Raw genomic sequence first — 11,375 nt, 5'->3', positions numbered from 1 at the left:
AGTGTGTTTCGCCAAGGCACTAACGCGATGGCCATTTGGAATATCACGTGCAGCGACTATGGCTGTCGTTAACAAAAGTAGCACTCAGTACATGCACCTGTAATAACCATGGAATAACTCAGAAAAGGACAGACGGAAACCGTTTACATAATTTTAGTACTAGCTCGGTTTGTAACATAGGAGGCTGGTCATCCTGGTATTCTGCATTTCTATACGGGACAGTTAGTGTTGTGGATTGGCAGGAGCCAACCCACGGAGTTTGGAGGAAGCCGAAGGCACGCGTTTAAGCTCACGCAGGCTGGCGTGAGGTTTGGAACAGGACAAGGAATTGAGAACTCAGAAAAAAGGAGGTAACTGGTAGAATACTTAACTTTAATCCATGAATGCTGAACGTAGCTCTGGTCTGTACAGTCTTCACAATATCAATAGCAACTGATAATGGCGCCTTGCTAGGTCGTAGCAAATGACGTAGCTGAAGGCAATGCTAACTATCGTCTCGGCAAATGAGAGTGTATTTTGTCAGCGAACCATCGCTAGCAAAGTCGGCTGTACAACTGGGGCGAGTGCTAGGAAGTCTCTCTAGACCTGCCGTGTGGCGGCGCTCGGTCTGCAATCTCTGATAGTGGCGACACGCCGGTCCGACGTATACTAACGGACCGCGGCCGATTTAAAGGCTACCACCTAGCAAGTGTGGTGTCTGGCGGTGACACCACATTCCTCCCCCGCAAATCGGCGTACGGTTGTGTTATAAGGCTTCCGCCCGCCGTGGGGAGGACCCCATGTTGACGTATGCGACGAGGTGGGGAGCCTAACAACAGGCGAGGCTGTGCCACCGCACCCTGCCATTCGGTCCGAGGGGAGCTAGGAAACGCCTGAAAACCTGCTCCAGGGTGCACGCCAACATGCGGTGTATGCGCCCGCAGAGAGACAGGAGGGGCCGAAGGGGCGACCTCCATCGGGCCGGGGCACACGACGGGCGAAGACGACATATGGTCCGGAGCGGGCAAGAGTTCCATGTCGGAGGACAACTGGTCACGGGAAGCGAACAGCGGCGCGTGACTCAGGGAGGCGCCCGGTGGTTGCAGCGAAGCGACCACTGCAGGCGTCGCCGGCGGGAGAACATGCGGCGGCGGCGGTGGCGGCGGCGCGTCGCCATAGGGCAAAACGGAAGGCAGCGTCGGTAACTCCTGGGGCTGGGGCGAGCTAGTAGATGGGTCCCCAGGGCGCTGACCGGACGGCACCGTCGCTGAAAGCAGACGGGGAGCGGCAGATCCCGTGCGACGACAGAGGCGCAGCTGATTGAGATGCCGACGTACCTCACCAGAGGCCCCCAAAACCAGATACATAGCGCGGCCGAGGCAGCGAAGAATGCACCCTTCGAGCCAACGCCGGGAACCTCGATAGTGACGACAGTAGACAACGTCGCCTGGAGCAAAAGCAGGCGTCTGCCGCTGCACAGGAACCTGATGCGGCGGATGTAGCAAATACATCAAGGTTCGATGAGGACGACCGTGGAGCAACTCAGCCGGCGAGCGACCATCTCGGGGCTGAGAGCGATACGAGGACAAAAAGAGCAATAACGCGTCCTCCCGAGAATGCGACTCTTTTAACTTCAACATCTGGGACTTGAAAGTCCTGACCAATCGTTCAGCGGCACCGTCTGACAGAGGCGAAAACGGCGCGGCTGTCAGATGTTGAATACCATTGGCCTTGCAGAATGACTTAAATTCTGCGGACATAAATTGTGGGCCATTGTCGGAAACAATAGTCTGCGGAAGACCTTCAATGCAAAAGATAGCAGATAACGCTTGGATGGTGGCAGATGCCGTCATGGAAGACATCTGGACAACAAAAGGAAAACTACTGAATGAATCGACCACAACCAACCATCGAGCATTCCAGAATGGACCAGCAAAATCGATGTGTAAGCGTTGCCAAGGGGAAGTGGCTTTCGGCCATGCAAAGAATTTCCGCAGTGGTGCGGATTGTCGTTCGGCACACGCCATGCAAGAAGAGCACATATTCGTAATCGCGGCATCGATTCCGAACCAAGTACAGTGCTGACGAGCAAGTTGTTTCGTTCGCACTATATCCCAGTGTCCTTGTTGGAGAAGCTGTAAGACAGAGGACTGTAACGAACGTGGGACCACGACCCTGGACTGATCATTATCAGAATGCAACAGAAAAACACCACGTCGTACAAAAAGTCTCTCCTTGTGAGCAAAAAATCGGCGAACCAACGGATCCTCGATCCGTGACTTTGACAAGGGCCATTGCGTAGCAACAAAACGCAGAACGGTAGGAAGGACAGGGTCGGCAGCTGTGGCTGTAGCTACACAACGAAAATCAATCGGAAACGATTCGACCACGTCATCGGTTTCCGCATCAATGAACATGCAAGCAAGTTCGGAGGACTCGAATGCTCTATCCTCAGCAACAGGCAAACGGGACAACGCATCGGCGTTTCCGTGCTTAGCAGTGGACCGATACACGATATCGTAGCGGTACTGCGAGAGGAAAATAGACCAGCGAATGAATTTCTGCGCTGTACGTGGAGGTACAGGCTTGTTCGGATGAAAAATCGATGTCAAAGGTTTGTGGTCTGTGCTGATGGTAAAGTGACGACCATACAAGAAATCATGAAACTTTGTAACACCAAATACGTGAGCCGATGCTTCTTTCTCGATCTGTGAATAATTTCTTTGCGCAGACGAGAGCAATTTGGACGCAAAGGCAATAGGGCGATCGTGCGATCCATCTTTGTGCGCAAGCACAGCACCGATCCCGAAATCCGATGCATCCACCATCAACAAAAGGGGTTTCTGGGGATCGAATGGCGTAAGGCAAGTATTGGAAAGCAACGCCGATTTCAACTGGCGAAAGGCGCGTTCGCATTCCGTCGTCCAGACGAACGGAACACCTTTACGGCGTAAGCGATGAAGCGGAGCAGAAATGGAAGAGGCGTGGCGAACATATTTGTTATAATAGTTAATTTTTCCCAGCACACTCTGTAGCTGCTTCAAATTCTGCGGCGAAGGCAAGTCTTGTATGGCACGGAGGTGCTCGGGACTGGGATGTATGCCTCGGGCATTGAGTACATGTCCCAGGTAGGGTAAGTCACGTGCAAAAAACACACATTTGTCCTTCCACAAGCGAAGACCATTTTGTCGCAAGACCTGAAATAATGTTCTGAGATTGGCTAAATGTTCTTCTTCCGTCTGTCCGGAGATCACTATATCGTCCAGATAGTTTGCTGCAGTAGGGACCGACGCACAAACAGTTTGCAGATATTGCTGAAACAATGCAAGGGCGGATGCACACCCGAATGGCAGTCGTTTGAATCGATACAAACCAAGATGCGTTTTAACCACCAAAACGCGCTGGGATTCTTCGTCCAGCGGTATTTGCAAGTACGCATCTGCTAGGTCCAACTTCGAAAAATATTTACTCAGGCACAGTGTGTCAAAAAGATCTTTCGGGCGGGGTAAAGGAATAGTTGCAATCACTAGTTGTGGATTCACTGTTGCCTTAAAGTCCACACAATGTCTCAATTTTCCCGAAGGTTTTGGCAAAATTACTAAGGGTGATGCCCAGCGAGAAGCCTGCACACGTTCAATCACACCTTGTGATTCCAAATCGTTTAATGTTCGTGCGACCTCATCACGCAATGCGTGGGGAACATTGCGCGCTCTGAAAAATTTCGGTTGCGCATTTACTTTCAGTTCCAAATGTGCTGTATAGTTCTTAGCGCAACCAAGGCCTGGTGCAAAAATGTCTGCAAATTCGTCACAGAGATGAGAAACACTGTCTGAAGGCACAGTCTGGTTCACTGATAGGACCTGATTCACTATAGACAAGTTAAACAACTGAAATAAATCTAAACCAAACAAGTTCAGTGCAGAAGAAGAACGAAGGATGTACAATGACACAAGTTTTGTTTGTCCTTTGTATGTTCCAAGAAGGCTGCACTGTCCTAACACAGGGAGCCCATGACCTGAATATGCAGTTAGCGATACATTTGCGGCACGCAACGGAGGTGTGCCCAGCTGTTTGTACGTGTCTTGATTGATGAGTGAAACTGCAGCTCTGGTATCGAGCTGGAATGGTATCACTTTGCCGTTAATGTCCTAGTCTACAAAAATTTTATTGTCCTGCTGACGACAAGAGCGACTGTCTCATGCAACGTGAACTGACACTGGTACAGAATCACTTCTGACTTGACGGGATTTCCGGTAATGTCGACGCACACTATTTGTGGGACGAATACAGTCACTGGTAGAGAGAGTGGCACTGGGCGGAGTGGAACGAACTACATGAATTTCCATGGGCGAAGTTTCACGAGCCGGAGTATCCTTGGTTCGATTCCAATTCCGGTGCGAAGCAAAGGGCCTGGACTGGTTGTGAGTGTCCGATCTGAGCTTTTTCTGGCAAACACTTTGAACATGTCCTTTTTTTATTACAGAAAAAGCAAATAGCCTGGCGTGATGGGCAATTCTCACGCGAATGTCTAGTAGCACACCGCGGACATGATTTTAGCACTGCATTTGCTTGCCTGCGCGGCACACGTGGCTGAGAGCCTGGTGGCAGCTGCACGGACAGGCGCGAGGGCTGTTTACTGTTCCGTGCAGCGCGCCCAGCGGGCCAGTTAATGTGACACACGGCTGGTGAAGTTTCAAATGATTCCTGAGCAAAGTCAAGTGTGTCCTGCCGATCCAATATGTCCATCACTTGTTGAAGGGAGGGATTGACTAGTTTCAAAATCTGTTCCCTTATACGAACATCAGAAACGTTCTGTGCAATTGCATCACGTACCATAGTATCTGAATAAGGGAGTCCACATTGACACTCAAAAGTACAATCCCTAGTAAGGCCTTGCAAAGTTACAACCCACTCCCTATTAGTCTGACCTGCCGTACGTTTTGTACGAAAGAAGGTATACCTTTTTGCAACTACATTGACTGATTCTTTGAAATATGCACCTAATGCAGACAAAATTTCGTCGTAGGACAGAGTTTCTACGTCGCATCGGGGAAATAATTTCTCTATCACATGGTACGTTTGGACGCCTACGGAGGAAAGGAGAAAAGGCTGCCGCTCATTACCTTGAACTCTGTAGGCGGCGAGAGAGAATCCAAATTGACGTGACCACTCCGTCCAGCTTTCCAGTGCAGCATCAAAAGGTCGAAAAGTTGGTGCAACAGTGTATTGTGGCTGCGGTAGCGGTGGAGCGGCGGCCGTCGCATCGTTTTGCATTGCACGTTGACCCTGGACGAGCGGTCCAAGGGCATCCAGTAAGGCCTGCGTCTGCTGATTCTGTAAGCGATAAAATTCGGACAGTACACCTGGAGATTGTGGCGAAGCCATTACACAAGTAAATCAGGGCAATATCGATAAGAACGCGGAAAACCTCGTCGCCAAAATGTTGTGGATTGGCAGGAGCCAACACACGGAGTTTGGAGGAAGCCGAAAGGCACGCGTTTAAGCTCACGCAGGCTGGCGTGAGGTCTGGAACAGGACAAGGAATTGAGAACTCAGAAAAAAGGAGGTAACTGGTAGAGTACTTAACTTTAATCCATGAATGCTGAACGTAGCTCTTGTCTGTACATTCTTTACAATATCAATAGCAACTGATAATGGCGCCTTGCTAGGTCGTAGCAAATGACATAGCTGAAGGCTATGCTAACTATCGTCTCGGCAAACGAGAGCGTATTTTGTCAGTGAACCATCGCTAGCAAAGTCGGCTGTACAACTGGGGCGAGTGCTAGGAAGTCTCTCTAGACCTGCCACGTGGCGGCGCTCGGTCTGCAATCTCTGATAGTGGCGACACGCGGGTCCGACGTATACTAACGCACTGCGGCCGATTTAAAGGCTACCACCTAGCAAGTGTGGTGTCTGGCGGTGACACCACAGTTAGCACCTCTGATGGATATTTATCAAGAATTAATAGCTAAAATTATTTAAATAATATTTCACTGCACCGTTATCAGAAATCTTTGTCATCAAATAATATTGTGTTCTGTGTTTCGACCATAAATGTTGTGGAATAATTGTGCCATAGTTTTGCCCTTGTACGAGAGGTCAAACATCCTAGATGGACTAATCAATCCACGAGGAATAAGTGGTGTATTGTTGCCATCAGGGTAAGGAGTGCAGGTTTTTCCTTTCTGCATACCTGTTCTCTCTCCTAAGAGCCGTCAGGCGCATTTTCTCTGGCGTTTCGCCAAATGTTTGTTGTTTTGTCTTTGCGGTGTGTAGCTGGAGTCAGCCGAAATGGCCATTGCGCGTCACTTTCTCATCCGACGCCCAGTGTCAACGGAAACCGTCCGTTTCTTTCCCATTGCAAGCAACATTATTTTTAAACCGGAATTTTAGGTACTCCTTCGATACAGCGGTCCCACATTAGTCCAGCGCGCTATTCGGTTTAGTGATATGTTTGAACAGGGAGAGTAGAACACGAACAATAAGCAGTTCTCCACCAGCGACTGAGTAGCGTTGCTGCATGGCGGCAGCAGACAGTGTGGGCCACAGCGGCTTACTCAGTCACTGCTGAAGTAGTGCTTATTGTTCGTGTTCTACTCTCCCTGTTCAAACATATCACTAAACCGAAGATCACGCTGGACTAATGTGGTACCACTCTATCGTGTGGGCATGTTAAATTCTAGAATGAGATTTTCACTCTGCAGCGGAGTGTTCGCTGATATGAAACTTCCTGGAAGATTAAAACTGTGTGCCGGACCGAGACTCGAACTCGGGACCTTTGCCTTTCGCGGGCAAGTGCTCTACCATCTGAGCTACCCAGCACGACTCACGCCGCGTCCTCATAGCTTCACTTCTGCCAGTACCTCGTCTCCTACCTTCCAAACTTAACAGAAGCTCTCCTGCCAAGTTTCATATCAACGAACACTGTGCTGCAGAGTGAAAATCTTATTCTGGAAACATCCCCCAGGCTGTGGCTAAGCCATGTCTCCGCAATATCCTTTCTTTCAGGAGTGCTAGTCCTGCAAGGTTGGCAGGAGAGCTTCTGTAAAGTTTGGAAGGTAGGAGACGAGGTACTGGCAGAAGAGAAGCTGTGAGGACGCGGCGTGAGTCGTGCTTGGGTAGCTCAGATGGTAGAGCACTTGCCCCCGAAAGGCAAAGGTCCCGAGTTCGAGCCTCGGTCCGGCACACAGTTTTAATCTGCCAGGAAATTTCATGTTAAATTCTGCTATAAAAATCATTTTGTTTGCAACGGGAAAGAGACCTACACTTCCTGTTGACTCGGGGCTTAGCATGAAACATGTGATGAGCAGTATTTGTATGGGCTGGGTCCATCTATGTATTGCAAAAACAAGATATCTTGCGGCTCATCATAGAAAATGCATTTGACGACTCATAGGAAAGACGTCGTGTACAGGGTATTTGTTTTAATCTGATACAACTACATTCCTCGAAAACGACGCAGCATATGAAGAAAATGTTCTAGGTGAAAAGTTAATATTAGTAAAGGGGATATGTGTCTGTGCTACAACTGGCCACCTCCTAACCCACCCCTCCTGCGTGGTTGGTGTCAACTTTGTATTTTCAAATGCAAAGCTCCCATTTTTATTGCACATTCGGATTATATCCCAAAAAATACTTACGGTTCACTCAAACCATTGTCTTCCATTCATAGTAGACGGCGCTGTAATCGAATATCAAGTATAGCTTAAAAAAATGGTTCAAATGGCTCTGAGCATTATGGGACTTAAAATCTGAGGTCATCAGTCCCCTAGAACTTAGAACTACTTGAACCTAACTAACCTAAGGACATCACACACATCCATGCCCGAGGCAGGATTCGAACCTGCGGCCGTAGCGGTCGCGCGGTTCCAGACTGTAGTGCCTAGAACCGCTAGGCCACACCTACCGGCAAGTATAGCTATTTTCGCTACTAAGAAACGACATATTTGATTCTACTTACGATGTAAATGTAAACCTTTGTGCTCTGACGGTTGGTATTTATGTTCGAAATTTAGTGTTGTAAATTTTATTCTACAATACAATATGGCTAGTCATTTCAATGTCTGGTTAGAAACCGCGTCATGTATGATCCAGAAACAACGAAATAGATGTAATAGTTTTCTGTTCCCATCAGGATGCTTGATATCATTTTGTCCCCTTGCGTCTCACAACTCGGATGCTTGATTTCGGTGAGTACCTTTGACTCTCACCTTTGCAGTGCTTTACCTCGGTGAGTACCATTGCCTTTCACTATTGGGGTATTTGGTTTCAGTGAGTCCCACTGCCACTCACCATTTAGGTGCTTGATAACGGTGAGTCCCCTAGCCTATCACCATTGGGTTTCTTGATTTCGGTGAGTTCCCTTGCCCTCACTACCGAGGTATTTGGTTTCGGTGAGTTCCCTTGCATTGACAACTGAGGTATTTGGTACTGGTGAGTCCCCTTGCCTCTCACCATTGGGGTTCTTCATTTCGATGAGTTTCCTTGCTCTCACCACTGGGGTATTTGGTGTCGGTGAGTCCCCATGCCTCTCACCATAATTTTAATTCACAATAAATGCTCAAACCGACGACCTTCGATTCGATACACTTATTAATTTGTATGTGGAATATATGTAAACAGCTTAAAAGCTTGTCTGGTGAAATGTTTGCACAAGCTTTTCTGACACATGTCATGCATGCTCTGTCGAGTAATTGGTACAGCTGCATACACTTGTCCTTCAGATTACCTCACAAGAAAACAACCGGCGACGTAAGGTTGGGTGATCTGGCAGACCACGTCTCCGGACCACCTCTGCCGATCCATCGACCGTTGAAATTAAGATTCAACGCTTCTTTGGCGCTTGCGCCGTAATGTGAAGGGCAACGCGAGCCCGGGTGGCAATCCCTTGTAGGGATCTAAAAATGTTACTTCTATTCCTCAAACTTTAATACAAGTCACCTTTTCTGATCCCTTCAAGGGTTGTGGGCGTGCTGTCTTTATGACCCGATGACGTGGTGTTTTTTATTACCATAGCGACATGCATGCGACCTCAAACGCTGGAGATCGATGCGTCGTCCACTCTAATACGCCAAGAAAATGTTGCCATTAGACCTACGTAAGATAAGACAATAGTTGTTTAATGTACTATACTCACCTCATTCATTAGTTTGAATAGAACCACAAAAAAGCAGTAGTAACATTCAGAATATATAACACTAGACATTAATTTTGTGTGGCATATAAAGCGCTGATGTGTTCAGCCGTAAATATTTTTGACCACTTACCCAAAAATCTGAAGAGTCTAATGCACAATTAGAAAAATTTTTTTGGGTACAGCAGAAAGTCATATGGTCTTCACAATTTTTTCTCTGTGTAGTGGAATTTCTGAACGTGTGATACTATAACAAGCCTGTGTGGTTTTGTGGGTGGGTGTGTTTCCACGTGAAGTACAGTTAAAATAGCAGATTAAGGTAATTTAAGTAGCCATATATTTCACTGACAAAATCTTTTATGTAGTTAACCAATTGACATGGTAACCAACATAGCAACAGACACAAAGTATGGTCCACTGAACATGGAGAAGTAATAAATTAAGTGGCACGATTATTTTTACGGCATTAGCGTCTCTGAAAATACATAAACTGCTGCATTATATATTTTTCGAGAGCGCTGTACGAATTGTAGGGACTTTCATTTTCATCAATGTAGCCACAATCAAGTGTTGTAACTTCTGATAATCTCACAATTTCAGATAAGCAGAGGACGGCTCTTTAATGAGTATCAATAGATTGGATCGTATCTTAGTTGTGAAACAAAGTGATGCTTACCTGGAGAGATTTTGAAACCATCGGAAAGAAGAATACAAAAATTAATCGTGATACGAATTCAGAAACAAAGCTGAAGCATTTTAGACATTAGAACAGCTCTCACGAGAAGCCATTCTGGTTTAGACTTTTCTTGGTTTCACTTTGTCACCTGAGATGAATGTGGCGATTATGGTTCGCTCATCATAGCTGTGGGCAACTTACTTCATTATATGCTAATGGTCCATCTCTAATGGTTTCAACGATGATAGGGCATTATACTTAACCAATCCTTCTATTATAAGAGTGGGAGATGCTCTAAAGAGTAGTTCAGATTTCTACTTGAGCTTTTTTTGCTAACTGACATCTTTCATCTTTTCTTATCGTGGTATGAATGTTGTACTTGTGGGCCCTAAACACGCAACAATTTATCGGCCGATCGACCAAGTAATCGTATGAGTGTGGGCTTGTTGGCTGATCGACAGACCGATTTTGTCTTCGGGCGGTCGGTTGGATATGGCCACCCGACAGCCGACTCGCCGACCACCTCATCCAACAAATTGTGGCATGTACAGTGCTGTTGTGCCATCCTCCCGAAGAAGTTCGTCTTCTGTCACTGCGTGAGGGAATAAACCGTGTTCATATATGGCTAATGTGGCACAGTGCGAGCCGAAAGAAACTTGGATGTCAGTGTCTGGAGAAGTTTAAAGACGTTTGTTGGACACACAATGCGAGAAGTATAGCCATACAGCAAAAGAGATACAAGATATGAAACACTTGTCTCATTTTTTAACGAATCCATAGTGATAGAGACAGAAAAAGATGTACATTTTACGAATAAAAGTTCGTCGACAGTCTGTAGTTTGATTTTTAGCTTTTTATTCCGATGGTTATCTATTTTAGATTTCATTTCCGATACCCACCAGAAGTAAAATCTATACAGTCGACGGGCTATTATTCATAATAATATACTTGCATCATACTTGGAAGTGTTAAAACAAGCCAGCCGGTCGCCAGGGCATCTGCTGTGAAGAGCAAAGTGTAGGACGCCTATACAGTTTGATTTGGTAAAAGGGGCAGTTCTTATGTCTACCACTTAACTCAAGAGGTGACTTTTCTGTAACGTATACCACGAGGTGAGGTACCAGGGTTGGTTGGTTGGTTGATTTGGGGGAGGGGACCAAACAAAAAGGTCATCAGTCCCTTTGGATCAGGGAAGGAACCATCCCGGCATTTGCCTGAAGAGATTTAGGGAAATCGCAGAAACCCTAAACCAGAATGGCCGGACGTCGGTTGGAATCATCGTCCTTCCGAATGCGAGTCCAGTGTGCTAATCTCTGCGCCACATCGCTCGGCGGATCTCTAGGACCCCTATGTTTAAACCGAGATTTAAGGCGCAAATCACTGGAAATTTTTAATTTATGTTATGCAACATTTATTTTTGCAATTATTTAAGTGTTTTTTGAAAACCTTGTTGATTTTATTGCATTAAATAAAGCCAGAAATACTTTACTTTTTATCGCACAAAATTACCAACGTCTCTGCGGTTTCTTAAATAATGAATATGAACGAACTGTTAGGAAACTGAATTTTACATTCTGAAAAATTATA

General features: G+C 46.6%; 1 non-coding gene across 1 annotated transcript; it reads right to left on the bottom strand.

Moving 5' to 3' along the window:
• Positions 1-6,727: 6,727 nt before the first annotated feature.
• Positions 6,728-6,801, bottom strand: Trnas-cga (transfer RNA serine (anticodon CGA)). The gene has a single exon. It is a non-coding gene; the product is annotated as a tRNA-Ser (tRNA).
• Between the last annotated feature and the right edge of the window lie 4,574 nt (positions 6,802-11,375).

This window comes from Schistocerca serialis, chromosome 6 (genome assembly GCF_023864345.2).
Source record: "Schistocerca serialis cubense isolate TAMUIC-IGC-003099 chromosome 6, iqSchSeri2.2, whole genome shotgun sequence".
NCBI classification, from domain to species: Eukaryota; Metazoa; Arthropoda; class Insecta; order Orthoptera; family Acrididae; genus Schistocerca; species Schistocerca serialis.
The sequence above is the reverse complement of the archived record's forward strand: the minus strand, read 5'-3'. Positions and strand labels throughout refer to the sequence as shown.